The sequence below is a fragment of the Argiope bruennichi genome, chromosome 6 (assembly GCF_947563725.1).
Source record: "Argiope bruennichi chromosome 6, qqArgBrue1.1, whole genome shotgun sequence".
NCBI lineage: Eukaryota > Metazoa > Arthropoda > Arachnida > Araneae > Araneidae > Argiope > Argiope bruennichi.
The window spans coordinates 41587850-41600671 of NC_079156.1; the positions used below are offsets into that span (position 1 = coordinate 41587850).

A 12822-nucleotide genomic window follows, 5' to 3' on the forward strand; every position below is an offset into this window, starting at 1 on the left:
TCAGAATAAGTTGAATGCGAACTTTCATCGAAAAACTCTTCTGTACAATTATCCTTATCCCTAAAATCACTTTCTGCTTCATTTAAAAGTCTCTAGATCTCTGCTTCATAAAGAGGATCAGTAAATTGGACGATATTTCCGGGCCCAAGTTTTAAAGCCATCTGCTAAGCCTTGTACAATACTGGAGCACTAAAAGGGAAGTGCGGTCTTACAGACGTCGCAAAAAAAAAAAAAAAAGCTGAAATATTTTTTTAAATATCCGCTAAAACCGGTTGAAAAAGTGCATGTATAGTGAAGGTCAAGAAGCAGGAAGATACAGGGCCAATCCATTCAATTGAGCTAAAAATAGAATAGGGGTGACCGAAAGTCCATCATTAGCAGTCTGACAGACCGCATCTCCCCAGTTAAGGGCTAAATCGTATATTGATCTATGATATTTCCTTATAATATAAAAGCAAAATTCAAAATATAACGCTTCAAATATGATAAATTTGTTTTGTTCAACTTACAGACGAACTTCAAATCTGTACGCTTGTTGAAAAGAAACGAAACACTGAATACATACTTCCTGCTACAATATTGACTGATATATGTAGAATGAAACTAAACTATCAGGTGTACCAAATATATTTTTGCTGCAGAGCGGTGTACACAAAATTCCAAAATGGGATCGTGGCAGTTTAAATCCTAAGTTGAAATTTATAAATTCTATTCCCTTTGATGAGTTCCATGAAGATTTTTTTTTACACTAATGAATCCGGAATCTTTATTTATGAATTTGTGTTTATGCCAATGATTTCGCATCTGTTTAATGCCTAATTTAAATTAGATGCAAGATCTGTTCCCAAATATTATCAAAAAACATAAATATTATTATTTGCAATCTATTTTGCAATTTTTAGTGTTGTTCAGAGTAAAATATCATAAATATTAAAAATCATTATTTCATATATTGGATTGAAAGTAATTATATAGGATGATCGGTAAATTCAAGCCCTTTAAATTTAAAATGACGTCTACCATAGAAAGCGAAGTAACGTATACCTGTATGTAAGTGACTATGTTGAATTTATTGAGACAGGTTACTGCACCTCTAGATGTATGATAAAGGACGCTAGGGGTGCTGCTCATAAATTTTTGTTACGTCAATACAAGAAATAAAAGATATCGACAAAAAAATCCGCTTATCAAAATGAAAACACGGGCAAAAGCTTCACTGAGTTAGCTGAAAAATTGGAAATTGCATTAGCGATTGAAATTGCAAAATTTCAGTATCTTGAAAAAGGCTTCATCCTAAAATTGAAAAATAAATTCTTCTGTATTATCTCATAGTTTTTCCGAGTTAAACAACGGAAATGGGAAAATTAAGCAACGAAGAAAGCAAACAAAATTCTGAAAAAACACATTCGAGAGGGGGATCATAGGTTATTGAAAGTATTTTTATGGCGAACTTTTTTTAAAGTCATGGAAAGTTCTTAATTTTATTCTGTTGTTGTTTTTTATAATGGTACTTGCCATGGACAAGCTCGCTGACGAAGCCAGCGATTTTAAGCCAAGGGAGCGTATCTTGGTTTAGTAGCGCCAGCTAGGGCCAGGAGTACGTCTTAGCTACTCGCGCATCACATTCGCTTGCACAACCCCTTTTCACAGGGGGACACACTCACACATAGAATAGATGAAGAATGACCATGCCCGAACCGGGACTCGAACCCAGGACGCCCAGATCACGGGGAAGACGCACTACCACTATACCAGGACGCCGGCTAATTTTATTCTAAAACATTACTGCCAATTTTATTCATAGCTTCATAACACTTTTTCTTGTGCATTTATTATAGTATAGCATGAATTTTTCTTATTTGGCTTTTGAGCCGATCTAATTTACAGATCTATTTAAATAATATATTGAATTTTATGTTGAAAATCTAAATCTCTCTTAATAAATCTAAAATTTTATTATGTCCTTTCGTATTATTAGCCATGTATAGCAAAATATTTTTAGCACAGCAACAATTTAAATAAAAGAACTTCCTCTGCTCTGCAATTAGACTTGAACGAGTTTGTCACTTTTAAGCTTATTATTTTAACTATTCAGTTACTACTTTTCGAAAAAGAAATCAGATTAAATGGTATTCACTGAACTAGCTCTTGTAATGATCCAAACTGTTGTAAGCAGTTTTCAAAATTTGTAACTCTAGTAAGTTTTGGTAACAAAAATGTGATATTTTTTAAGTATAGTTGCGCCAAGAATATTTTACTAAATATCACTAATTAAAACAGGGTGCTATACGAAAATTAGACTTTGTAATTTCCAGAATTGTATTTATTGATTGAAAAAAACATAAATTATAATTTTTTATGATATTTAAGGCATTTTATAGAATTAGAACCATATACTTCTCTCCATAGATTTAGAAACTGGCTTTTAGCTAACGATTATCGTATAGCATTGTTTGAAATTCAAACTCTATTCTGATTGCCAATAGTCGTATTAAAATTTAGTCCTGAATTACAGTTAATTTTTCTGCAACTTAATCCAAGACGGTAAGGGCCGCGGTGGCCTGGTGGTAAGGTCACTTCTTCGGAACCGGAATGTTTCAGGTTCGTGACCCGATTCCACCGAAAACCCGTCGTGTAAGGGGGTCTGTTGCACGTTAAATCCGTCATGACCAAACGTCCCCCCGCTGGTGTGTAGAGGGGGGTGCCAACTCAGGTATCGTCCTCGTCATCTGACCGCGGTTTAAAATTACGAGGTGCGTCCCAAATAGCCCTAGTGTTGCTTTAAAACGGGACGTTAATATAACTAAATTAAACCAAGACGGTAAACACTGATAGATTCTAGAAAGGATGGTGAGTTGCGTTGGCATAGTGGTTGCATTGGTTCTGCTGCTATTGGATTCGAAGCTCTTTCACAAAAACTATTCATCAAGAAGGTCTTATTTTTTAAACTCCGTGGAGCTATAAAGAAAAAGACAAGATGAATTCAATACCAGAAGTTGCGTACAATAATGGTTATTTTTTTCACACAATCGTCATGAAGATTCATTTGTCATATCTGTGAACGGGCTTCCAATTCCCTCTTCGAAGAATGTTGTCGTCAATGATGTGATATGACATTGTTTCTTTTGAAGCTTCTAAATGATCTCAAAACTAATATCTCCAATCTAAGTCTTTAATTAAGAATTGATTTATTCACGACATAAAAGTCACCAGTTCTCGAAGAAAATAAATAAAGACATTAGTCACAATGGAAGATCTCGTTCAACGAGATAATCAAGTGGTTCAAAAGAAACGTAGGATGCTAGAATTCCAGGCAATAAGCTGTCCGATTCGAATGCGAAAATTGTGACTTCAGAAAATAAACCCTTAGACAGTTTTGCCTAATATTTATCCCTTAAAAGAAAACTAAGAGCTCCCAGTCTGAAGATGAGCTTCAAACGAGCAATAAGAGTTATATCATACCATTGACGGCCACCCTCTTCGACAAAGATATCGGAAACATGGTTCAAGAAATACATGAATCTTTAATTATGTCAAAAAATAACCATGATTATACATTATTTATGGCAGTAAATATTCATCTTATTCTGTAATCGTTTATTCCTTTCAACATATGTCTAATGCTCGTGGAATCTGAAGTAGAAATTCAAAAGATCTGAAGATATCATGGCATGAAAGTTTAAGCAGTTAATAAGTATATCTGTTATACGCATCTGGATTAAAAACCATCACTTCAAATAGTACAAATAATCCCTAAAACTTGAAGTTAATCCAATCAATTAAGCAACTACAGGTACTTTTTTCTGAAAACAAGCCAGTTCGATAGTATTCGAAATTTCTGGCATTTATAGATGTAGTCCTGTATTTGGTGGATTTTGCACTCGGTGATAAGATTTTGATACCGGTAGACTTTGAGCAGCTGATATATATGTTCGAAAATTAAATTTATCTGTTGAAGTACAGGAAATTGACATTATTTTCTTCTGCTTAAAGAAAACAGCATCATTTAACAAGAAGTGTGTGATGGTATTAGAACATTGGTTTAGCTGTGCTTTTGTTGACCTATGTGGACTTAGTCAAATGGACCTTGGACAATGTTAAAACAATTATCTCATGAGAACTATTATGTTTCAATTCAGACAAAAATGCTGCTGTCAAACTTGTTTCAAGGACAATGGTGACTGAATGGTATGAAATTTAAACTTTGAACTATAAACAAGTTCTAAATTTAAAAAAAAATGGCATGAAAAATTATGCTAAAGACAGACTTGTGCTCAACATGTTTAGAATTTCAACGAGTGAAGTTTAATTCCTCTTGATTTCATTGAGCTTTGATGATTCTGATATACGGAGTGGACATACCGTTAGATAACATCTCCGAAATTTAATTTTTTGTGTGGTAGAAATGAGTTTTTTGAAGCTACTTTTCCATTCCTCATAATGACTCATGTGAAATGACTCATTACAGTTTAAAATGAACAGTACGCATTTGAATGTCATTGTATAAAATGAAAAGTTAACTGTCATTATTTATACGAACTCGATTTAATGAAAATTTGATGGCGATGCAAGAAAGTTCTAATTCTTAAATCGCAGGATTTCTGCTTGACGTTATTTGAGGAGCATTAAATAGACAACACAATAAGATGTAAGGTAAGTTTGTTCTTTCTATATGCATAATTTTAAAGTAGGACGTACTGAATAATTCAATATAAAGTTAATGCTATTCTTTTTAAGTTGACACAATCATTTGAATATTTATAAAGAATATTACAAGTGAAAACTTACTATTAATATAAGTAATTTCAGTTGCTATTTCATTTCCTAATCTTTAAAATTAAACCATATCCTTCCCTACATGGCCAATTTATCACTATGTACCATGAACTAACTAAAACTGACGGTTGAATTATCAAATGGTAAGTGTCTGAGAATGATAATTGTTTTATATGTAAAATTTCATCTCCTATTTCAATTCTTAAAAAGATTTTATTGCATTTTTAAAATAAAACCATATTTGCCAAATGCTGCTCATATGATCACTGCGCTCCGAAAGCTATAATAGAACATTAATTTGTTTTTCATGGAAATAAATATATCAATTAAATTGTAAAATTAATAAGGATTAGGAATTAGAGTTAAAAGCTAGGATTACTAAGAATATGGCAGAAAATATTTAAACAAAACAGTTGTATGATTTTGAATGCAATGAAAAGCTAAATTTTTCATTAATGCTTAAAATTTTATACCAAAAAAATATGAAAACAAAACAATTATTGTAGTTTTATTTTATTGTTATTTTTATTAAACAATTATTGCATCTTCGATTTAACTCTAATAGAATGCAGGTATGGAATACTCAATGAACTAATAATACGGCAATAATTTTATTGGTGTAATTCTTTTTGGTAAACGCTGGTGTGAAATAATTTTATTACTTTTTACTTCATGCGATTTTTATTTCATTATAGTGTCTTTTAAAACAACAAATGCCCATTTAATAAGTAAAATGTTGTTTATAATTTTTTAAATGTTACGGTGAAGTGAAAATCAAACGATATTTTAAACAACGAATAAAATGAATGCATAGAAGTTTATTTTGTTTCAAAAGTCAAATAAAATAAGCTTAGATTATCTATAAGTTTACAACGGGAAATCTTCATTTGTGTTCAGAAAAACTGATTTTTAAATAGTTGAATAGTTTTACATTTATATTGTGTATTTTATACTTTTGTGCCTGAATCATAGTGTTTGTGATATCTAAGAATAGAAAAATTCTTATTGAATGCTAAAAAAAGCATATTAATGATTAAACTATGCCTTTCATGTTAGAAAAAAAAGGCAGAACCCATAAAATGTTGAATTTTTAGATTGTATATATATAATTTTCTTTCTTTTTATATTCGAACACGAAGAAAAAAAAATGTTCAACGAAAATGTTACAATTTCTGGATAAAGGAAATGATAAACAAGTTTTTTAAAAGAAATGTGAAACCTATGCGAAAATATAAATTCATCGAAATGTCAATAAATAACTTATCAATTTTATGATTTTTCTGTCGTCAGAACATTTATTTGTTAAATGCTTATCAACAGAGCATTGAAGGAACAGAAAAATGAAGAAAACCCATTTATACCCTAAGTTTTCGATTCTTATTATTTCTTCTGTATTATTTTCCTGTTTACGGAATTTATTTAGTGCAAACATGTCTTTAGTATTATGAATAATAGGAATAGCAACCAGACTGAAAAATAATATTCGTTCGCAGAAATTCTTTTAGGCCATTTTTCGTCAATTCTTGTGATTTTAAAATGTTTCTTTGCAGCCTTAAAAGTTGTTTGTTACAGTTGTTTACAGTGTCTTGCCAAGATGGTTTAGTTAATAGATAAGTTTTTGGCATGGTTTTGTAGTACTTGGTGGGAAACTGCATATTAATTTTAAATCTTACAAGAAATGTTTATTTAGAATAATTTTTAATCTATGTAGCTATTCTGAAAGAATTGAAAGATTAAAGACAATGTTACTTCTCAAATTCCATATAGCATTAATTAAAATTCATTGCGATTTAAAAGGTGTGTGATAAAAATAACTATCGTCCCGTCTTATCTTTAATTTAGAAAGTTTTCATCAGATTAATTAAAAACCTGCGAATTTATGAAAAATAAAACGTTAAATATTAAACATTACAAAATACATCTTTTAAACTTATCTTTAAATTCTGGTACATTTGTTTATTCAAACATGTAAAGTCGTTTTTTCTATGATTTATTATGAAATTTTTTATTTGAAATTATTTTCATTATGAAAAAGAATAAAAATATTTGTTTAATATATTTAAATTTAATAGCAAATCGAAAATGTCTTGTTAAAAATGAAATGTTCATAACCTCAAAGCGGTACACTCAAGAAAATGAATTCAGCATTACCTGAAATTAGCATTTTATGTAATTAAAAACTTAATAATTACAGTAGACATTAAACTTTTTTCAAAAACATTACATTTCATAAAAAAATCGTAAAATTAATATTTTCAATATAAATATGTGCTTGAAAACATTTTACTGTTCAAAAATAAAGTAGTTTAAATAGATGCATAATGCTTGTAAATATTATAGTTTTAAAATTTCATAAGAAAAAAAATGTTTTGAGTAAAATGTTAAAAAAAAGAAAAAAAAAATCATAATCATTTTTAAGAGCTATTTTTTTGCTTTCAGGTGTTTAAACGTAAAATATCACTGAAGTTTTAATAATCACTAAAGTACTTGTTATTTTATGCTGATGAAATTTTTGAAATCGTTTCTTTTTATAATTAAAACATTCACAGTTCTCTTAATGACTTCAGTGGAAATTTACATTAATAGAAAATTCATAAATATTAAAGACAAAAAAAAAATCTTCTGATCTTTCTCCTTTTTCGCTTATATAACAAGTCAAAGTAACCATAATAGTTGTTTATTTCACTCTTAAGATTTGCATTTTTAACTTTTAAGTTGTTACCTTAAAGTCGAAATCTTTCGGATGTTATGAAATTCTGAAGATAAAGTCATTTATTTTAAATATCTGCCAAGAATAAAGCAAAATCCTTCGCCTTCTCCACAATCAATTCCTCCCTCTTCGTATAGATGGCTCCACGATCCATCACCACGTGCTTCCTCGCTCTCCAGCATTTTCTCCACAGCAGTCGCAGCGCCCCTCGTATCCCATGGCAGCTAGCATTACTACAGCCAACGAACTGTAGTTCAAATATCGGTTTCTGCCCCTTAAAACACGACCGATTGTTTGCGGATACGATCGTTCAGTTTTATCTTTTCTACGCGCGATTTTGGAGTGCACTTGGGATTGTGCTATTGTGATCTCACTTTTCGCCCTCCCGTGGAATTTGTGTTGGAATTACATTTATAAAAAATCGTTTGGAGATCCTAGTCCAAGGTAAGAATACTGCTTTTATCCTTGCATGGGAGTTTAGAGAAAAGAGGCTGTGGGATGCGGAGGGATCAAAGAGGGAAGGCATGGGTATCGACCAGTGTTGGGGAGTTAGTTCGTACTCGCTCAGTTTCAATTCGGGATTAAACTTTGGTGGGATTCTTTTTATCATTTTTTTTATACTGAGTCTTTGACAGTGAGGTAGTTTTTTTGAAGTATGCCGCATGGTGTGTTTAGGATGAATAAAGATTTCCTTAGATTAGAGAATTGGATATCGAATAAATTCATATTATGCTAAATCTTTCTTTTGATTTCTCTTTGAATTCTTCGATAAAAAATTACTATACAAGAAATATTTCAAATGAATTATTTTAATGGTAAAGACATTTTTTTTTCTTTTGTTTACCAAATGAAAAATATTCAAGGTGTTTATACTACATGAAATTTTTCTTTTATCACTCCAAGAGCTGTCGTTGATATTATTTATAATAGCATATAATTATTGCTCAGAATTTGTACTATTATCCGTTATAATCGTGATATTTTCGGGTATCTTGGGCTGTTGGTATATTTGTGTATGAAATTGTGGTTAGAAATGTATTTGTAATTTTATATTCAAAAAAAATTTTTTTTTTACCCAAGGAAGTGAAGGGAATGTAACACAACTTATATTTTTTATAATTTAAGAATTATTCTTACTATGTATCTTTCCAGAAAATCTTCAGATATAATATTGATGTAAAAGATCAACATGAGGGAAATATTTTATTTTAGAATTTCTGAAAATGAATGAATTTAGCCATTCATAGGTTTCATACATATTCCTAATACTACATTATATCATAATAGTCAATTGAAGTTACGAAAGTGAAATACATGTAATAATTCATAACAAACTGACTCCATGCTTATAACAAAATAGACAAAAGTATTTTTTTGAGAAAATTCAAAATTCATTTTACGATTAATTTATGACATATTATCAATTAATGCAGTGAATAAATTGAATTTTGATTTCTTTTTTACTAAGACTACTTTACTTGCTAAGTTTTTACTAAGAATTACATTTTATTTCATGTATGGTTACTATAAAATTAAACATTGTTGTTAAATTTGAAAATCGTCTAATTTAATGATAAAAAATCATAATTTGAAAATTGCATTTTATTGAAGTTTGATAGTTATAACACTTTATAAAGTGTATTTTATTAATCATGTTTAGATGCATTAATAACAATTATATAGTTTTGAATTAATATTTAAGACCATTATTAAACGTAAGAAATTACATATTGTTTAATTTTGAATAGAAATATATATATACTACTTGATAAAGTTTTTAAAAATATCCTGATCAAGTAGGAAAGAAATGTGTGATATAATTTTAAATACTCAAATATTTCTCTAGTGTATCATTTTATCATGGAAAAAAGGAATAAATTCTGGTATTTTAGATGTTTTTCTGCAGTATATCTTTAATTCATCTCCTTATTTCTACGCACATTCCTATATAGTAGACAGAACTAATTTTATAAGTTTCTTATTAGTACCAGACAAAGAAATATTAACGAAGTAAATGAAGTATTACTCTGTAATTCAATTAAATCGCGCATGCATTCATTTAGTATAAAAATGAACTCTTTTGAAATACTAATTTTTCATTATCAATTTCAAAAAAAATTGAATTCAATTTATGAAAAGATAACTTATGCAACTTACAAAAGTTTTATACTAATAATAGCCTAAGAAATACTTTTATCTTTGACGATAGCATTACTTTAATTGAATCAAGGTGTCTTGGCATCCAGTAAATGTGAAAATGCATCTTCGAGTCGAATATCTTTTATTTCAGGATGAATTATATAAAAATTGAATAAAACAACTAAAGACTCTTGTTTTGTAAGGTGTCAGTAAAACTGTGGTACGAAAAGTTTTTTTTCACATATGCACTGTTTACATAAGTTTTCAAACATTTTTTATTTATAAATTCGAAACGTGATATATTTACAAAATTAAAACGAGAAAGGATGTGTTAAAAATTGTACTTCGCAAAGCAAAACGGAAGCTTTAAAAATAATCTGAAAGAACATTTAAATAAAATTCGGAAATGCATTATCATATTTAAAAAAAAAAATTAATTATCAAAAGTGGTTTCCTTTAAATATGCGTTTTCTATTTTAAAACAAAATAGAGACTAAACCTTAAAATAAGAAAAGCCGCATTTCTAGTATTGAAATTTTTTTTACCTAATGATTCCCCAGAATAAAATCCTTTTCTTAGTCATTTAGTTTCAATAAGAAATTTATATTTGCTTTTTTCTGCAATATTTTAGAATACGATTTAATGAGCTCTAATAAAATATTCAGAAAAAAACATTCAAATAAATAAGAAGATAAAACAATGGATTTCTAAAATTGGAATACTTACTGTTATTATTATTTTGATCTGATTTTTGTCTTTTGCTTCCATTTATTTTCATCGAAATGTATTTAATAAATGCATCTTTCTAAATAAAGCAACACGAGGAAGGTATTAATGAGTGGAAGTAAAATTTATCTTAAAGAAGTTCTTATTTAAATAATTTAATGTAATTTAAAACAAATTGTTTTGTCACATTGTCACAAGTTGTATTGGTTTAAAAATACATTTTTCTTTGTTTAAAAGAAAATTGTCTATTAATGAGTGCACTTAGTGTAAAAAGCATTACAAATTGTAATATAGATGTTAAAAAATTGTATGCTACTTATTTCATATTTAGTCTTGTTCCAAAGAGAATACTGTTTTTGAATAATTTATGAAAACATTTCAACTTATTATTTTAGAATTCTTCAAAGTTGAAACACGCAGTAAAAAATAAAATGTTGTATTTTTGGCATACGATTCAATGCAATTTTTTTTTCATTTTTTTTGTATATAATAAAAGCTATAGGCAAAATTTAATTGTATACTTTCGAACACAATTAAGGAGGAAAAAAAGAACTGAGAAAAATTCAAGTTCTCGTTGTTATATTTATATAGGATAATTGTCCTCAGCCTGAAGTGCTAAAAGCAAGTAGTGACTAAATGAAGTAAAGTGTATCGTATTTAATTTTTTGTTCATGAAAAATAAATAAATCTAGACTAATGTTATTATAAACTCTTTACTTTTCAATCGAAAATTACTAATTTTTATTTAAAATAAATTGTTTTTTATAGTAGAAATATTAATATTTCTATTAAATAAAATTAGGCGATTAAATTATTTTATAATTTATAGTAATGCCATTTATTGAATGTAAAAGCATTAACTTTGTAGGAAGGGCCAAGTTTTTTTCATACAGTTTTTATATTGTATAGTCTTTAGTGCTATAATTCAAAATGTATGCCTTCTATGTGTTTTTGCGAAATTACCTATCGCGTATGAATCAATAGCCACCTGAACATTGTAAATTACATTGATGTTTATATAAAAGACAAATATAGCCAAAGAGTTTAAACATATCTTGCTGTATAAAATTTTAGGTAGGAAGGTTGACTATAAAAGTATGCTCAGTTACCGAATGTATTTTCTAAAACGCATAAACCTTTTTGTTCTTCAAATATCTATAATACAATTTTGATTCAAGATATTTAAATTTATAGGTTTTATTTGGATTAATTTCACTGCTAGTATTAATGATAACAAATTCAATCAACTTGTTAAATAACTGTATCTAAAAATGGGTTATCACATGTCATGGTTAATAAATTTTGAATGTTTGTTGCATTTTGTACGATTTCGATATAATTCAGAACAAAATAACCATTCTGTTTTATTCAGTACACTTAAAATGTGCAACTAAATACTTTATTTTGACTATTACACTGGTTTGAAGTTTATTTACTTGACTTATTCGAAGTTTTATACTAGAAATGTCTTTACGTCGTAAAAAAATAATTTATTATTTAATACGGTGAAATAATATTATGCCTTATTTTATTATAAAGGTTGCATATTAGTATAAGATTTTAAAACCTTTTTTCAGTAATTTAATCACCATGGTCAAATATTATGTTTCCTCCAAGAGAATAATATGCAGCAAACTTTAAATTTGCATCAGTTATTCATTAATTTACAGTGGGACATTATTTTTTTATTTATATCTCTGTGTTTTAAGAATTGATGCACTTTTAAATAACTATTTTAGAAAGAAATTTATTTTTCCCTTTGGGCAAGAATGTAATTTTTTTTATCATCGCTAACTAAAATAGCAGCAATTTTTATTACAACTCTAAAATCTTTTCTACAATTTTTACTCCAATTAATACGATGATATCTCTTTTCAGAACTTTAACTTTTTATTATATATTGTAAGATCATTAGAGTGCCAGTTTTGAAATAAATGTAGTCAGAAGATAGCCGAAGGTAACATAAAATTTGACACAAACTAAAGTTTAATTACTGAGTAGAAGAAAAAAAAATGAATGCCTTAATCCCTGACTTTGTGATTACGTTTTAACAATTGTCATTTAAAAGAACATGAATTTAATAAATTAGTTAAAATATTTACAACTTGAACGGAAGTTACAAAATTTATTAATACAGAAAATATTTATTTTTGCTGAATTTTATTGCAGCATTCTTTTTAAATATTTGACTTTTTGCACAAAATTCGACGAAAATAGTTTAAAAAAAGTGAGCCGATGCATTTTGCATTATACTTTGTCATAAATATTTTCCCATATTTATAATTAAATTCTTTTAAAAAGAGTAAATTGTTAATGAATTTAAATTTTTCACCCTAATCTTTCCTTAATTCTTGATAAGAAAATTTCATTTAATGTTATTTTACAAAAATAAAAATTCTTTGATTACTGTGAAAAAATAATTGTTTCCATTTCATTAATAGAAAAATTTATCGTTTTAGCCAACCAGTAAA

The 12822-nt window shown here is 28.2% G+C and overlaps 1 protein-coding gene across 1 annotated transcript in view; it reads left to right on the plus strand.

Annotated features, from left to right (window-relative positions):
- The first annotated feature begins 7845 nt into the window (after nucleotides 1-7845).
- The window catches only part of LOC129971725 (uncharacterized), a 1062831-nt gene continuing 1057854 nt past the window's right edge, over nucleotides 7846-12822 (plus strand). The window contains exon 1 of the mRNA XM_056085702.1: nucleotides 7846-7930. The gene's annotated coding sequence lies outside the window, so the exon portion shown is untranslated. The remainder of the gene's footprint in view (nucleotides 7931-12822) is intronic.